This window comes from Pinus tabuliformis, chromosome 9 (genome assembly GCF_031772625.1).
Source record: "Pinus tabuliformis cultivar Carrire ecotype Pingquan chromosome 9, CPIR1, whole genome shotgun sequence".
NCBI classification, from domain to species: Eukaryota; Viridiplantae; Streptophyta; class Pinopsida; order Pinales; family Pinaceae; genus Pinus; species Pinus tabuliformis.
This window is the reverse complement of record NC_142307.1, coordinates 1,505,113,027-1,505,131,689: the sequence shown is the minus strand read 5'-3', so window position 1 is coordinate 1,505,131,689 and position 18,663 is coordinate 1,505,113,027. Positions and strand designations below refer to the sequence as shown.

General features: G+C 37.2%; 1 pseudogene; it reads left to right on the top strand.

Moving 5' to 3' along the window:
• The first annotated feature begins 15,471 nt into the window (after positions 1-15,471).
• LOC149154313 (pirin-like protein) overlaps positions 15,472-18,663 on the top strand; it is a 49,364-nt pseudogene continuing 46,172 nt past the window's right edge.

The following is an 18,663-nucleotide window of genomic DNA, read 5'->3' as shown; positions in this document are numbered from 1 at the left end:
GTGCCATAATTTTTTGTTGAGTTATTGTAGTTGTATAATTTCTCCATACAAAGAAAACTTGAGCACCCTGTTGTGTGAACGATGCCAAACCCTTTTTTTGTGACTAATTTTGATGGAAAAATATGTTCGCTTTGTAGTCCCAGTGAAAAGGGGCTTAATAATTCGATGGTTGAGATAAGAAATAAGTTAAGGTCATGCAGATTTGATTGGGAAGCTGACTAGAAAGAGGATAACTCATTTTGGATTCTTGGAATACGAAAAGATAGAGTTTTGAGGTGATATGAAAATATTTGTAGCGCCTACAAGAAATAGCTTTGTTGGCTACCTGTGCATTGTCGAAAGCCTGTTTTGGCTAGCATCTTGTGCCATATGATGGTTTGAAGCATATGGAGTTTCATGGTGTTTGAATAAGGATTTCAAGATGGGAGAAATCCCACTCATGGCATTAGGAAATGGAAATATCCATTCTTATTTAGACTGCATATTTTAATTAATTTGTTGAAATTATATAATGTGTTTTTAAATACATAGTTGTTAGTGCTTGTGTTGGAGTATCCTAGGTTATGGGTAGCCAGGGAAAATCAGTCTGTCCCCAACAAGTGGTATCGAAGCTCAACTATGTTTTGGAGAATGTTAGAGCCATGAAAATATTTCATATTTACAACTCTAGGATAAAGATACATGAAACTCTTTGAGGAAGCATAGTTTACAACATATTGAGGTAAATATTGGTTGAATTGAGGTTCACTGATTGGGAGGTGGTGTACAGACATAGTGGATAGTGTTTACCTTGAGGTAGAATGGATTTCTCTTTGGCCATGTGTTGGGCATGGATAAACTTGGTCCAAGTTTTGGGTAAAAGACCTCATCAAAGAAGGAGTGGACCGCGTGAAGCTGGCAGAGATATATTCATCACACAAATTTTTAGGGATTTGGTGATGGGAGAAAGCCCTTATTTTGTAACAGGTATTGGGTAATATTCCTTGTTTTATGGATGCATGGTATGTGGACCATGGGTTTTTTATAGATGAATTGTATAAAAGGATATGTAATACTTTGTAAAGGATAATCTAATCTCAATAATAGAAGCATAAGTGAATCTATGTTTTCCCATTTGTAGTTTGTAGCTTTGGAGAAGGCTCTGCAGCTAAGTGTGTAGAGTCCTTGAAGAGTCTGCTACTAAGGGCGCAGATCACCTATGTCTGGGTGTGTAGGTTAGAGAAGTGAATGTAATTGAATATCTGTGTAATAAGGTAGAAGTTTTGGCGAAGTTTTGTATCTCTGTATAGGTTATTTGTCTACTATTATGTATCTGATTATGCATGCTTTTCACTGAATTATTGTGAAGAACTGTAAGATATACTATTATTTGTAGAGTTTATGTGTTTCCGTTAAATTAATCATATGCATGAAGTTCTTATGAATGCTAGGTTATAATATTGATATACAGTAGAAATAAATACACGATGCCACATCATAGATATCCCTTTGGTTACAGAAACCTAGTTTTGCAACCTCCCATAACTGCTTCGAGTGTGACTACAACCTGCTTGCTGGTCGTTGCTGAAAGGGCCAGTAGTTGAGAGTTTTTCTAGTGCGTAGCACACTCTGAACCTTGGTCAAGCCTCATCAAACTAACAAATTCTTCTGTATGGCAGCATGGGGTGAAATTTCGTCAGAAGAATGGGTGCATGGGTTCATCCATACCCTAGAAACAATCCTGCGGAACTAGTATTTGGAAACTAAACTTTCACATGGCACTACTAGCTCGGAAGACATGGTGGATGGATTTGTCATAACATTCAGATTTGAAGGCGATTGTCTAGATATAGGTGCAGCTCTGAAAATAGTTAAGAAAAATACTTTTGAAAACAAATTTCCAGTTATCTAGCAACTTGATCAGGCTATGAAGATTTGAAATGTGATAGAATGTTATAATCTCACCACAGAAGAAGACAAATATCCTCACAACATTGGTAAGAAAGAGTCAAAAGATCACTGCAAAGTAAATGGACCTGCGATAGAGATGCCTGATATAATGAATCCATTGAATACTTTGAAGGTGAATATTGTTTCAGAAGATGAACTGAAGTATGTGACCATACAGTATTATTGGGACGAAGATACTATTAGCAAGATAACAGATTTGTTGCATGAGTACCAAGATATTTTCCCCACTAAATCTTCAGACATGAAAGGCATCATAAGGGATTTGGGAGTTATGAGTATTCCTTTGAAGCCTAATGTGAATCCTATTAAGTAGAGGCCTTATAGAACGAACCCAAATTATAAGGAAAAGCTAAAAGAAGAATTGGACAAGATGTTAACGACTGTGATAATTAAACCTATTGAAAAGTGTGAATGGGTAAGTCCCATGGTAGTTCAAGAGAAGAAGGTGAAAGGGGAAATTACAATCTGTGTGGACTTGAGGAAGTTGAATGATGCATGCATGCATGACCCTTTCCCTAGACCATTTACAAATGAAGTGCTGGATAATGTAGGAGGACAAGAGGCTTACTCTTTAATACATGGCTTCTCAAGGTATCATCAGATAAGAATTGCACCAGAAGACAAACATAAGACAATGTTTGCCACAAAATGGGGCTACTATAAGTATACAGTGATGCCTTTTGCGTTCAAGAATGCACCTGCTATTTTTTCTAGAGTTATAATTGCAGCTTTCAAGGAATATATACACAAATTTTGGCAAGTTTACTTCAACGATTGGACATTATTTGGTCTATTAAAGAAGCATGTGGTGAACTTAAGATTGATGCTCGATACATGTAGGCAGTATTAGATATCATTAAACCTAAAGAAGTGCATTTTTTTGTGCCATTTGGAATAATGTTGGGACATGTGGTTTCTAAACAAGGATTGATGGTAGATCCGGTGAAGATCACAGTCATTGTGAACCTGCCAATACCAAAAATAGTAAGACAGCTACATACTACACTAGGACAAACTGTTTACTGCAAGAATTTTATAAAAGGATATGCGCAGAGAACTACGCCAATGGAGAAGTTGTTGAAGAAGGATGTGACCTTCTAGTGGGATGAGGAATGTAAAAAGAGCTTGGACGTGTTGAAAGAAAAGATGGTAACTCCGTCGATTCTAGCTTTCCCTGACTGGAAGAAAGAATTTCATGTGCGTGTTGATGCATCTTTCATAGCTTTGGGAGTAGTACTACTGTAGTCGGGAGTAGGGATATTGATCATCCCATAGAATTTGCAAGTAAAAAGTTTTATAAGGAAAAAAAGAATTACAACATGACAAAAAGGGAGGGGTTATCCATGGTGTATGCACTACGGAAGTTCATATAGTACTTGTTATGAACACATTCTAAAATGTTCAAAGATCATTCCATGCTGAAGTACTTTGTGAATAAGCTTATTTTAGGAGGGAAGATTTGTCAATGGTTGTTCTTATTCCAAGAATTTGACTTCAAAGTTATAGTGAATATTGGTAGATTGAATGGTGGACCTGATCACCTATCCAGGATAGAGACATGAGAAGAACCTAGAAACATTGAATATAATTTGCCCGATGCACAAATCTTTGCAATTAAAGTCAAAGATGATCACTTCAGGGATATTATTTAGTTTTTGTCCATAAGAATGGAGCCCGCGGAGTACACTACAAAGAAAAATAAGGAATTGGTGGTTCAAGCAATTGATTTTTTGTTGATTGTGGGACACTTGTATAAAATGGGACCGGATGAAGTATTCTACAGATACATCCTTGAACATGAAACGAAAAACATTGTGATGAAAGTTCTTGGAGGAGTTGTAAGTTGGAATTATGCAAGAAATGTCACTACGCATAATATTTTGAGATCTGAGTTATGGTGGCCTACAATGCATAAGGAAGCAAAAGACTTTTTTCAAGCATGTCATGTATCTCAAAGCATAGCAAAGCAATCTAGAAGAGATGAAATGGCACTGTTACCACAAGTGACTTTGCAGGTTTTTGATAAATGGCAATTGGCTTAGCTGGACCTATCAGTCACCTAGGGAAAGAACTGGTTAAAGATACATCATTGTCGCGACTAATTATTTGACAAGGTGGGCCGAGGCAAAATCGGTAAATGATTGCAGTGTAAAAACTGTTACGAAGTTAATTTTCGAGTATATATTGTCTACATTTGGCTGTCCAAAGATCTTGATGAGTGACTAAGGGACATATTTTTTAAATAAGACGATTGAAGCACTTACTGACTAATTGCAAGTTTATAATTAGAAGAGCACTCCCTATCATCCTCAAGCAAATGGGATAGTGGAATATTTCAATAAGATTATGGGGAATGCATTGACCAAGGTGTAAAACATCAACAAAGATGACTGGGACTTGAGGATTCCAGTGGTGTTGTGGGTTTAAAAAAGGGCATGCACAAAATTCACGAGGGAACACCTTTCAGTTTGGTATATTGAAAAGAAGTAGTTATTCCAATGGAATACATTATGCCAAGTTTAAGAATTGCAGTTGTTACATATATCGAATACCTCAATATGATGAATGAAATAATGTCCTAGATACTAGCTTTAGAGAAAGATAGATTTGTAGAAGGATTCCATCAGTAGGTGCAAAAAGCAAGGGAGAAGGCTTGGTATGACAAGAACATCAAGAAGAAGATATTTCGCGAAGGGGACCTTAAATTATTATATGACAGTAAGTTGGGGAAGTTCCTGACAAAATTCAAAATGCATTGGTTGGTGCCATATATCGTCAAGAGCATTTTAGATGGTGGTGATGTTCAGCTCGCGAAGTTGAATGGTCAAATGATTTCAAGATGAGTGGATGGTAGTAGATTGAATGCTAGTAGATTGTATGATTCATGATTTCACGATTGTTAATTTTTTCTATAAGTTGGTAGAGTAGATTAAACTCTATTGTTTTAGTAAATTACAATTAGTAGTTTGAATCTACAAGGAATTTCTACATGGTATCAGAGTTGAAATCACACTAGAAGAAAATAATATGAGTTTATCTTTGCCAGTGAAATCAAATTTGAAAATTCATTCTTCAGAGCCAGCAGGATATCATTCAATGGATTAGGATGCTAGTATGCCCTTGAGGGTAGCTCAAATTATATTGCTTGGAAGGACATGAAAGACGTATTTTTAGAAGAAAACAGGTTGAAGGAATTCATAGACAATGATAGTCCTAAGCCTCCAACAACCGATGCCCAAGATCTTGTGAACTGGAAGAAATGCATGTCAAAGGTGAGGAGGATCTTACTAGAAGGATTTCAAGATCATATTGTCTTGAATCTACATGGTAATGATGCACCATATACAATTTGGAAAGCCTTCATAGACTCATTTCAGAACAACAGTGACCACAGGAAGTTGCAACTGAAGGACAAGATTTGAAAGATCAAGATGGAGAAGGGTGACACAATACCAAAGTACTTGAGCAAGTTCACCCAATGTCAAGATGAGCTTGGGAGAATTGGTATTATAGTTTCTAAATATGATTTGGTTAGCGTAGCACTTCTAGGCCTTTCCAGTAGCTGGCACAACTAACAAGGTTCAGTAAATGGAAGGGAGAATCTACCAAAGTGGGAGCAGTTGTGGTCTGGTATGGTGTAAGAAGAGATAAGACGGAACACCAAATATGGAACCTCATCCAAGAGTGATGGTGATGATAAATTTTCCTTGGTTGGAAAATAAAAGAAAGGGAAAGCGAAAAAATCCCAATCCAAAGGAGATTATAGTTAGGTAGGAAAGAACAAGGACTTGTCGAATATTAAATGTTTTCGCTATCATGAATTGGGACACTATGCGATGAAGTTTCCACTCAATAAGGATGATAGATAGCCCTCATGAGGAGCAATAGGTGAATCTCTACCTTCACAATTTGAGTTGAATTTATCGCTCATTGTAGGTACAGTTACATCAGTGATGGGTAGTGTGTGGTATCTGGACAATGGAGCCTCATTCCATATGATCGACAACAAATAATTTTTCAATGACTTGGAGGAGAAAGACCTCCAAATATTAGTACTGTTACGTTTCAGAGGGAGTTTGATGGAAGGTATAGCACAACCAATATCGATATTGTTACTTTTTATAGGGATTATGGTTCTCCTCTCATATTAAAAGATGTCATGTATGTTCCGGGACTTAAGAAGAATTTAGTTTCAATTGCTATGTTGGAACAACATGGCTACAATGTGATATTTAGAAAAGGAAAGGCTTTCATTTGTCACATAGCCACAGGAAAAGTGGAGTAGATCAAGGTTCGGGTGAAGAAATTTTACAAATTGGATGTAGAAGATTGCACTGCTTTGAGCATGAAAGTAGAGAAGGTTCAGAGCCAAGACATTAGTGAATTATGGCATATAATATTGGGCCATTTTCACCATGGATATTTGAAGATCATGCAACATATTTCTACAGGACTTCCCAAGGGTGCACTAGAGGAGCGAGATACATGAAAATGGTGTACACTGGGGAAGTACACCAAAGCCACCTTTCATAATAAGGATAGTCGAGCACAAGCGATCCTTGAAAGAGTTCACCCAGATGTGTGTGGACTGTTATTGATAGCTTCCATGAACAAGCACATGTATTATGTGATATTTTTAGATTATTTATCACGTAAGTGCTGAATATTATTCATGCAAAAGAAATACTAGACATTCTCAAAATGTTGTGAATTTAAAGCACTTTTTGAGAAAGACAGAGGCAAGAAAGTGAAGGCTCTCAGGAGTGATAATGATGGTGAATATGTGTTGAATGAGTTCAAGAACTTTTATTCATCATAAGTAATTCGACAAGAGTTAATATCACCCCATAAGCCACATCAAAATGGGGTTGCTGAAATAAAGAACAAAAGTATTGTGGGATATGTGGTGGTGTTGCATGATCAAGGCCTACCATTGCACTTGTGGGAGAAGGCATGTAAAACAATTGTATATCTGCAGAACAATAGTCCTCATCAGATTCTCAAGATGAGTACACCAGAAGAATCTTTTTAAGGGAAGAAACTAGATGTGTTACACTTTAGGATCTTTGGTTCATCGGTTTAGTGTCATGTTACCAAGGATGCAAGGGAAAATCTAAAGTTGATAGCTGAGTTGGGAATATTTGTGGGGTAAACTGATACACCCCACAACTATCGACTATACCTTCCATATCATAGGATGATAGTTGTTCATAGAGAGGTGAAGTTCGATGAAGAGAAGGCCATGAGATGTCCCCTTGAGAGGGATCTTCAATTACATGCAAATAAGGAGCTTTTAGCTCTAAGGGAAGAACCTCAGGATGATGTGGAGGAGCCACAAGTAGAGTGTTTGAAGGAAAACTAGTGTCTTTTCGATCTACTAGTCTGACTAGGATTGGCAGCTATCATAGAAACAAACAATCAAAGAAATTTACGATTTCCTTTATGTATGATAGATAAGAGAGGAACAAAGAGACCAACCTGGATCTTCCGCTTGACTCCTTGCTTGATTCCTCTCTCACTTGATAGAGCTTGCACCTCTTCTCCTACTTATCCCACTCAATGAATACCTGTAGAGACAAAGTAACAAAACACCATCAAAGCATCTCGATCTATTATATCATAAACAATGTAGAATCATAAGTACATTGATCATACAATGGCATTCATAAACAACAACATTCACAAACACACGATTATATGGAGGAAGACTCAAAGAACTTTATTAATAGTAGAAGGGAGAATTACAACACAGCTGTCTGATCCAACATCATCTTCCCAGCATCAAAGCCCTCTTTACCTCATGAAAAGCAAGATCACCCAACAATACAATGCTCTTTCTCAAAGATAAACTATCAGCACTACCTTACAAATTACAAAATTCTAGCCTATAGATCTCTTAGATGAGGGATCCATTTATAGATGTCTGCAAGGGTGTGAGTCATCTCTGGGTTTTTTATTAGTGTCATTCCACTTGTTTTTCTTGGTTTCACTTGGAGATTTCTTGGATATCTTACTCATCCTGGGCGAATTCAGAGAGGCAAGTGTCATAGTAGAAGTTTCTGGAAGATTCCATGAGCATCCACTTAGAAAACTGTCTCGAACATTTGTCCATGCTTGCCCATCACACCCTACAAAAGGCCTGTTTAGTATGCATCACACCTGGATAGTGTAGAAGTTAGTATGCATCACACCTTGACAGTGGGGCAGTCAGTATGGTCCAGTTTTGGCCAGGTTTGAGTGGTTTTTTAGGTGGAACTTTTGGGGAATGATGTAATTAGTTGAACATGATCCTTTAGGGTATTAAAAAACACATTTAAGGGTTAAAGAGCCCTTGGTTTAGTGACATATAAGATTGCTGTTGCAGTGCCAAAATATGTCTATAACAGTTGCCCCCTAAAGCATGAAGTCGTAAATATTTTGATGTCGGGTGAAATTCTTTATCATGAGGATCTGAGGTATTCAAACTGGAAGGTGACCTGTATAAGATACAATACAATACATCATCATCATATTATTTTCATAATCCAGTTGAGTTGGGCATTCCCATGCTCAACTTTATGAATTCATTTTCATGTACATAGGACAGACAATCGTCTGCTGTTGCAGACTGTCGATTCTTCACATGAAGAGTCATCTTCCCTGGCTTAGATGACTATCTGTGCAGCTTCTGTGTACATTTGATGTCTTTATGTTCCTGAATATATCGTAGGCCAGATGGATGAAACTAGATCCGGGGTCTTCAAAACTCATCCAATCTCCGCCTGATGTACAAGTCGATCCATGTGAAAAGATGTTCTGAAGTCGAAGATGGAAAGACATTGCCGGATTACCAACAATAATGTAAGCTATTAATAGGTGCGAGAGGAATCACCAATAATGATAGTGATCCTCAAGGTGCTACAATACAATTCATGTGGTGTGAATATATGAGCTGATGTCGAACACCACACAAAATATTTCGGTCGAAGGCCGTTGATGTAAACCTATCGCCGGAAGTGAGAAACTTGCCATTGAGGCATGCAAGCTTCAAAGTACTGAAAGGGTTGTTTCTAAGTCAACTTCTTGGATAATGAACTGATGTCGACAAGAAGTGACCCATCATAGGAGGGCGTTAATGTATCCCACATCTATGACACGAAACAGAGCAAATGATTTTCTGGAGGTGAAAACGATCTGATGATACAAGGTTCAGGAATGGTAGTCATGAAAAATAGGGGGTGAAGATATTGCAGTGGATGAAGCATTGGCTGGATGGTGAATTCTCTAAATGACTTCTCTTGAACATATCGGTGACACTGAGATGGATTAGTAACATTAACCCGAAAAGATGGATGGTACGGAAGACCAATGGTGATATAACCGGTGAATGGAATAAGCCAACCCGACTCAATCATGGTGATGGAGCAAAAGTGTCATGTTGAAGAGCGACCTGCTACCATAAAATTCTTCAAGTTTTCTTCCCTTTCTCCCCAGTCATTGTTGACCAGTACCTCTTTATTTTTTTCAAGCTTGAGGAGGATAACATATGCGTGTTCTATAATTTTCCCTTCGAGTGAACCTGTCACTATGTTTTAGTGAGCCTAGTGACAGTGAAACTTGTTCTTGTCTGAGTGGAAAAGTTTGTCGCTATTGTTATAACGAGTTTAACGACAAAAACAACTCGGTCCTTTTCATATTTAGAGAGTTTGAAAAGGGACGAAAAGAAACCTCCATTAGTTCGTTTTTGTAACATAATCCCTTAAGTTAGAAAAAGATTAAAATAATACAAAAGGGATGACTTTTCGATCACTCTAGCAAGCCGAAAAAGACAAGCGCTTGAACCTTTTCATGAGATAATCCCTCAGGTCTAAAAAGCTTAAAACAAATAGGAGGGATGGTGCTTCCAATCACTTTAGTGAGCTGGAGAGGCCAATTTCTCGACAATCCTTTCATATTTAAAGAGTCTGAAAAGGGTTTAATGTGGACTCATTTTTTGAGGAACGAGTGGTATCCGGGGTATCAACTGGTTCTGGGTAATCTCGGAACTTCTCAAAACATGGTGATGTAAAGAGGGTGGCTAACCAGACCACTCGTCGTAGTTGTTCCTCAAAATGGTAAACAATCAAGTGGAAGTGTAATTATCGGCCAAAAGAATGGAGGTGATGGCAGGAACACAACAAAGGCTCAAAAGGCTTATGTAGTGGCAATCACAAAGGTTATTTACCGAAGGTGGGTTCATTTTTTAATGAGCTTGAACTTTGGGGGAACATATGCTCATTGGTAGGTTTACTTTTTAATGAGCTTGAACCATACGTTAACATTGCTCATTGGTAGGTTTATTTTTTAACAAGATTGAACCATACGATAACATTGCTCATTGGTAGGTTTATTTTTTAATGAGCTTGAACCATACGATAACATTGCTCATTTGAGTGCGGGTTCATTTTTTAGCGACGAGCTTGAACCTTGCAGAAAGTATGCTCGGTAGCCTTTTCATGTAGGCTAGCAATGACCAAACTACAAAGCTAGAAAAACTATTAAAGCTAAAGAACTACTGAGGTTAGGTAGGATGGTTTCATCAACTTGTTTAGACAAAACCCTTCCTTTGCTTCACCCACAAAATAGACGAAGGTGAATGGTGTGTCAGACCAATCACCTGACCTTAGGAGTTAAAAAACTAAAAATCTAAAAATCTAAAAAGCTAAAAAATGAAATTGGTCCTTTTTCGCTTGCATAAAAAGGTTTGCATGTGCCCAACATAATGAAAAAAAAAATCGGTAACCATATGGAAACTTACTTAAGTAGGATGATTTTCTGTCAATACTTAGACAAAACACTTCCTGCACTTTGTCCACCAAATAGACAAAGGTGAAAGGTCACCTAGACTGATCACATAACCTACAGGGAAACTTATCTCTATAGCTGGGTTCGTCCGCCAAATAGAAAAGGCTGCATGGCCCCTAAGCTTCGTTACGTTCACTGTCTACTCACGGTAATTAAGTGGCTGCAATGAAGGTTGAAGCGTCATATTTGACTCAAAGAGACCATTTAGGGATGATGCTTGGTTTAGCACTGTGTTTGAACCAGGAAATGAAAGTTGGTCAATAACCTGGACAATTTTACCTTCATGTGGGAAGCACATCACTCGAAAGAGTGTGGAAACAATAGCTTCCATGCTATAAACATAGTCACGTCCAAGGAGTACATTGTAATATAATGGTACTTGGACCACCATCATGTTCAAGTGAACGATTTTCCTTCTCAAAGTTATCGACAACTTAGGAAGGATCGCTAACGGTCGACTGGTTCATTTTTTAAAGCCTGATAAATTTTGTTTACCAGGCATAAGCGATGGTGAACCAAGCGCTTTCCAAGAACTTGAGGAAAGGATACTCATTGAAGCCCCTTCATCTATGATAGTGCTAGACATGTTCATTTTGTAAACTTGTGCTATGATTCAGAATGGTACATTATAAGGAAGGTGATATCTTGCTAGTCGATTCCAATCAAAGGAAGCGATTAGACTGCTTGGAGGGGGTACCACATAAATGGGTGAAATAACCCCTTGAGTAGCGAGAACTGGGGGATTCTCTTCCTGTTGTGAAGGAACAGGTAGATTGCAACCAAGTTCATCGGGCTCCGAATTGACAAAAAGAATTTGAACAGTATCGTTCTCACTCTCTTTGGGAATGATATCATCTGAAGGTGGATCTTCTGAAGTCAAGACTGTGTCGATTGTCATCTGGACTTGTTGACATTGGTCCAGTGTGGACTCAAAAGATTTACTTTCAACGATAAGCTTTTCGACCAATGGTTGAGTTAAGTCAGTCATATTTTCAACTAGTAAAGGATTAGGGGAAAGTTTCTTGTATCCAGGTGGAAGTCGCTGTGGTGATGTAGGATGGTTATGCAAGACTCTTTTGGCCTCATCCAGAAAAGGACAATGGGGAAGATGATGATCCCATTCACATAATCCACATGGAGTTCTGACCTTTCCTTTCTGCCCAGGAATTTCATTTTCACTAGTTGATGGTGTGCTGTCAACATGATCACCAGAGGTTGAAGACACTGGACGGTGCAAACAGGGAGACCATTCTCTCAACATCTGCGGAATGCAAGGACAATCTTTATGAAAATGGTTTTCTCCACAAATTAGACAAGGATATTTTGGAGATTTAGTGTGTGGATTTTCACTGATGATTCATGGTTGCCCCCTTGTTTAACTGCCTTCTTCTTTTTCTTCTCCTTTCCTCTCTTCTTCTTCTCAGGCACTTAGTTACTAGCATCGCTATTTTCACCAAGTGAAGATGAAGAAGGCGAGGGAGAAACAAATGAAGAGGAAGGTGAAGGGTCAACTTCAGTATCAACTAGACGTTGATTCGATTGCTGAGGAATCACGTTATTTTGAACCACAGAGGTTGAGAAAAGCCAGACTGGCAGGCCAATAGTCAAACCTGGCAAAGGAAATGTGGCCATATGAGGTGCACCAATATCTCCCCAAGATGTAAAAGGGCTAGGAATCCCCTCAAGAGGGATTCCATGATTGGTAGACTCCATTAACTCTACCTAAGATCAAAAAAGGAATAGGGATGTTATTCTGAATTTAATAAATTTTAATGACGCTTTGACACAACTTTGCTTTTTCAATTTTTGAGAGTCGAGAAAAAGCTAAAGATGACTCTAGTCCCCTTTGATTTTTAATGAGCCTGAAGTGACAAGTTCTCAGATGGACCTTTTCTTTTAAGGAGTCGAAAAGGAATGAAAGTGACTACTCTGGAGATCTAGACAGAGGGATTACCAAACCAATCACAAAACTAAAAAATACACATTGGTGATCAATTAAAGAGAAATTACCAAGGACTTATGTACGACAGTCAATCTTCCTAAATGTTGTGTTCAGTGCATTGCGATCGATAGGGCGGCAGACACAGCTTCCTATGGATAAATGATATAAGCCTATTGTGGTCTCCCAATATATACTCGACGGTATGAGGAGCACAAGTTCGTGCTAACACTTGTCGTATCAAGGAGGAGGAATCACCCAACCTACGATGAAAATGATAGTTACTAGGTTTCATGACACTGGAACACGTCTCTAGCCTAAACATCTAGATGTGTTGCATTAGGTTCCGAAGAGTTGTTAAGTTCATTGAAATTTATTTTAGAGTTGATCTTGCTTAGAAGTTTTCCTTTCAAGGTTCACCACGTGATGTATATGTAAAATTCCTAAATATACAACTTAAAATGATAAACAATCGTTGTTTATTTTTAGAAATGAAAATCCTAGCTACTAAGGAAAGAAGATTATGATCCTTTCAAACAGAGAGAAAAGAGCACACACTAAATGCACTTTTCCTAAATCATTTTTCGCACAGAGTCTAAATGCAAATGCAAATGCATGTATTTGTTTTTCGTTCCCTTTAATATGAAGAATGGAGAAAAAGGAAAACTAAGTATAGACCTGAAATATTTTCTTCAAAGGGACATTTCAACAATTTCTTTTCAAAATGAAAGGAAGACTAAACGAAACTTTTCAATTTCGAATAGAAAACTGCTTTCGACACTTCAAATACTAACAATTCAAATCAAGTACAATGACAAAAGTAAAATCGAATATCTAGAGGAGGAAGACTATACAACACTCTTCTTTTTTACTCAAAATGACAGTTACGACATTTTTTTGCATCAAAACGATAGTTCGATTAAGCTACTTTTGACTAAGGATTGCAAATGATGGACAAATATATAAAAACATTCACTAATCCTAATCAATGGAGGCTGAATTATGCAAAGGAAGGAGGCTTCAGCAATGAGATACTGATCATAAGCAGCAAAACAATTGAAGAGAGCTGAAAACAAGAAGAAAAACCCAAATTTGAAGGCGAGAAATAAGATTACTCAGTCATCACACCTGTGCTTCACATAAACAGGTATGCATGTCACCTGCTACACACGAGAGGTATGATGCATATTGGCTTCCATTGATAGATAGTGCGATGGGCCAGGGAATGAAACTAAGGTGGGTTTTCACTCAATTTTGCACCTGAGTTCAGTGATTTAAGCTGAGCTATCATGAGCAGTAAAGAACAAAGTATAGGGGTCTGATCTTGGGAGGTTATTGAGCTACCAACAGGGCATCTAGGATGCTTGTAAGTTAGATGTTCAAATCATAAACTAAACCAGAGATTGACTAAAGCAACATTCATCTACTTCGCAGTTGTAGAGCAAAAGCTGTTTGAAGGCGATCTGGCTAACTTTAGGCTCCGTCTATAGTTTATAAAACAAACAATCAACAACAAACAAACAAACTATTTGATCCCCAACGGAGTCGCCATTTTGTTTCTGGGAAAACCATTGTCTTTTCGATCTGCTAGTCTGACTAGGATTGGTAGCTATCCTAGAAACAAACAATCAAAGCAATTTGCGATTTCCTTTATGTATGATAGATAAGAGAGGAACAAAGAGACCAACCTGGATCTTCCGCTTGACTCCTTGCTTGATTCCTCTCTCCCTTGATAGAGCTTGCACCTCTTCTCCTACTTATCCCACTCAATGAATACCTGTAGAGACAAAGTAACAAAACACCATCAAAGCATCTTGATCTATTATATCATAAACAATGCAGAATCAAAAGTACATTGATCATACAATGGCATTCATAAACAACAACATTCACAAATACACGATTATATGGAGGAAAACTCAAAGAACTTTATTAATAGTAGAAGGGAGAATTATAACCCTGCTGTCTGATCTAGCATCATCCTCCTAGCATCAAAGCCCTCTTCACCTTATGAAAAGCAAGATCACCCAACAATACAATGCTCTTTCTCAAAGATAAACTATTATCACTTCCTTACAAATTACAAAATTCCAGCCTCTAGATCTCTCAGATGAGGGATCCATTTATAGATGTCTACATGGGTGTGATTCATATCTAGGTTTTTTATTAGTGTCATTCCACTTGTTGTTCTTGGTTCCAATTGGATATTTCTTGCATCTCTTACTCATCCCTGGGCGAATTTAGAGAGGCAAGTTTCATAGGAGAAGTTTCTAGAAGATTCCATGAGCATCCACTTATCAAACTGTCTCGGACATTTGTCCATCCTCACCCATCACACCCTACAAAAGGCCTCTTCAGTATGCATCACAACTGGCTAGTGTAGAAGTGAGTATGCATCACATCTTGACACTGGGGCAGTCAGTATGGTCCAATTTTGGCCAGTTTTGAGTTGTTTCTTAGGTGGAACTTCTGGGGAATGGTGTAATCAGTTGACCATGATCCTTTAGGGTATGAAACAACACTTTTAGGGGTTAAAGAGCCCTTGGTTTATCGACATATAAGATTTGGTTTGCAGTGCCCAAATATGTCTATAACAAGAGGAGCAGAGAGTGGAATTAACCACTCATTCAAAGACATCGAGAGATGGAAGGAAGCAAACAAGAGAAGCTGACATATTATTGTATGATTCTAGAGAGAATGTGGGAACACCCATATCATAGTGTAGGCAGAGGAGGTCACAAGATCAGCACACTGGCTACATGGCTCTGATAAGAGAGGGTGTAGAGAAGAAGCCATCCTCATTCGAGGAAGAAGTGAAAAAAATAGTGTGGGTTGAAGACATGGTAGAGGAGTATTACTCCATTATGAGGAACACTGATTGGGAAGCTATCCCAAGTCCAGAGGGAAATTCAATGGTAGGTTCCAGGTGGATCTATAAGGTGAAAAAAGCATTTGATGGGAGTGTTGAGAAACGCAAGGCCAGATTTGTGGCCAAGCGGTGCTCTCAGGTTGAGGGAATTGATTACAAGGACGCCTTTTCATTAGTAGCAAGGTACTCTTCAATCAAATGTATTTTAGCACTTTTAGTACATATAACATATATTTCCTTAGAATTGGAATTTTTTATTACAAGGAGATAACTAGAATTGAGTTACTTGGTTACTATGAAATTCTAAATCCATTATTTAATTACAAATTTAATGAAATATGTGTTATATGTCATGGAAGATACATTAGATGGATGTCAAGATAACCTTCCTCAATGGAGTGATTAAGGAAGAGGTGTACATTGAGTACGCGAAAGGATTTGAGACCTTCAACAGAGAGTCGCATGTGTGTAGACTCAAGTGACCGTTGTACGGATTGAAACAAGCACCCCATGCTTGGTACACCAGAATCAACAGTTATTTCACCAACTTCGGCTTCGCCAAATGTAAAGCAGATGTGAGCCTTTACCATATTGTGGGTGAAGGTAAATTATTTATTATAGTATATTTGTCGATGATTTAATTATAACAAGTGATGAGAAGTTATTTAAATCTTGCAAAGAGGATCTTACGAGAGAATTTGAGATGAAGGACCCGTGGCTCATAAATTATTTCCTTGGTTTGGAAGTATGGCAAGGAGATGAGGAATTGTTTGTCTTGTAGGGAAAGTATGCCAATGAGGTACTGAAAAGTTCCACATGGAGATCGACAAACCCATGGAGACTCCTCTAATAGGAAATTGGAGGACGTAGGACGCTACTTCAAGTGAAGTAATGGAGGCTACTATTTACAGGAATCTTGTGGGTTCACTTATGTATTTGGTGAACACATGATAGGACATGTGTTTTGCTGTTAACGAGCTCAGTGAAGCAATGGTTAAGCCAACCAAACTCTATTTGAAGGCAGTTAAACATGTGTTGAGATACCTCAGAGGCACCACTTAGTTTGATCTTTGGTATAGATGGAAAGAGGGAGTGAAGGTTCAAGGATTCAAAGATGCATATTGGGCAGGGAGTCCATTAGATAAGAATAGCACCTTAGGGGGGATATTCAGTATTGGGTGAACAATATTTTCTTGGTATAGCAGGAAGCATAGATCTGTTGAACTCAATTCAATAGAAACAGATTACATGGCTACTAGTTAAGCAACTGCTTAGGCTATCTAGGTGAGGAAGATCCTTGTTGGGTTATTTGGTTAGCAGATGGATCCTATAGTGATTTACTATTAGTTGTATCAATTTCTATGAGAATATAGTTTTTCATGATCGGTCCAAGGATATCGACATTCGTTATCACCATCTATGAGATTGTGTGTAGAGGAGAATGATGTTGTTGGAATACATTCCTACAGAGGAACATGTTGCAAACACGTTGACTAAATCACTGTGAAGAGGTAAATTCAATTTCAATAGAGGTAGGATTGGGGTATGTGATAATCCCTTTCTTAGTGAGAGAGAGTGTTGAAAATGCAACTAGAAAATCTTGATTTAATTTTCCCTTGAGTTAAATAAGAAGAAAAATTGGAATTCCACATCACAAGAAAACGTGTACGAGTTAACTAAATGAATTTGACTTAGGTGGTTCAGCCAATTCGAGTTGAGGGTCTAACTTGAGTCATGTAGAGTGGATCCTACTTTATAGGAGTCCTGATTGAGTTTGCTTTTAGTTGTAATTAATTAATTCAGTTTAATTGAGTTAAAGTCAGTTAAACTAGTTCCAACTGTTGGAGGAACTAGTAGGAGGTCTAGGAGTGGTGTGCAGCTTGAGTGTTCAATCAATTAACTAATAATTCAACCATAAATAACTCATGCATGCGTGATCTGAGAGTTACCGAGTTGAGATTGGAGTCCAAGCACGGTGTACTATCAATTTTATAATCATCGAAATTCTACGGGTGGTGCATGCATTTAGAGGAAGGCTTGTGATGGGTTGCACAATTGCAATTGGGGAATTTCCCTAATTAACAGGGCTTAATTCCAAAGGAAACAACGCAAGGAATTAATGACTTGGGTAAGCTTAAAATTGGCTAAGTATTGGCCAAAGGTTGTCTGGGAATCTGTGAGGAAAATAGAGGTAGTGTAGAGGTTGCTTAGGCTTGAGCAAAACAATGTAATATTCTAATATTTTCCGAGTAAACATAATTACCGATCAAACGAGAAAATAACCTAGTACCTGTTTTTTTGAAGTAGCAAAAATTCACTTGATTTTGAAAAATGGTGATTCAGAATACACCTTTTTTTCTGGAGCATATTTTTGCCACTTCAATTTTTTATGTATCAAGTATGAACAATTCTTTTAAATGCTAGTCATTTTCATGCTAATTTTGAAAAGTGTTGATGAAACACCAACACAATTTTCTAGAGGGTTTATTTTTGTTTATGTATCAAGTGTGAACATTTTTTTTATAATGATTTTCATCTTGATTTTGAAAAGCGTTGATGAGCATCAACCCTTTTTGTTTAAAGCGCTTAGTTTTTACACGTTAAATTTTTTAATGAATTAAAGGTGGATAATTTTTTTAAATGTTGGTGGCTATCATGTGAGTAATGAAACATAAAATTAAAAATAAAAAACATGGCAAAAAAATAAATAAATAAATAAGAACAAAAAAAAAAAAAAAAAAAAAAAAAAAAAAAACAAAAGGCTTATAAAAACGTAAAAAAAAACCAAAATTAACATGTAAAAATAAAAAAATTGAATAAAAAATTAACAAAAAGACAAAAAATAAATTAAATAATATCGAAAAATAAATTAAATCAAAAAATGTAAAAACATTTTTTTATGTTAAAAAACAAATAAAAAATAAAAACCTCAATAGGAAAAAAAACTTTAAAAAATTACATTTATATATATATATATATATATATATATATATATATATATATATATATCTATTAAATAATTTAAATAAAAAATATAATAAAATAAAAATTTAAGAATTATTATTTTTAATTAAAATTATAA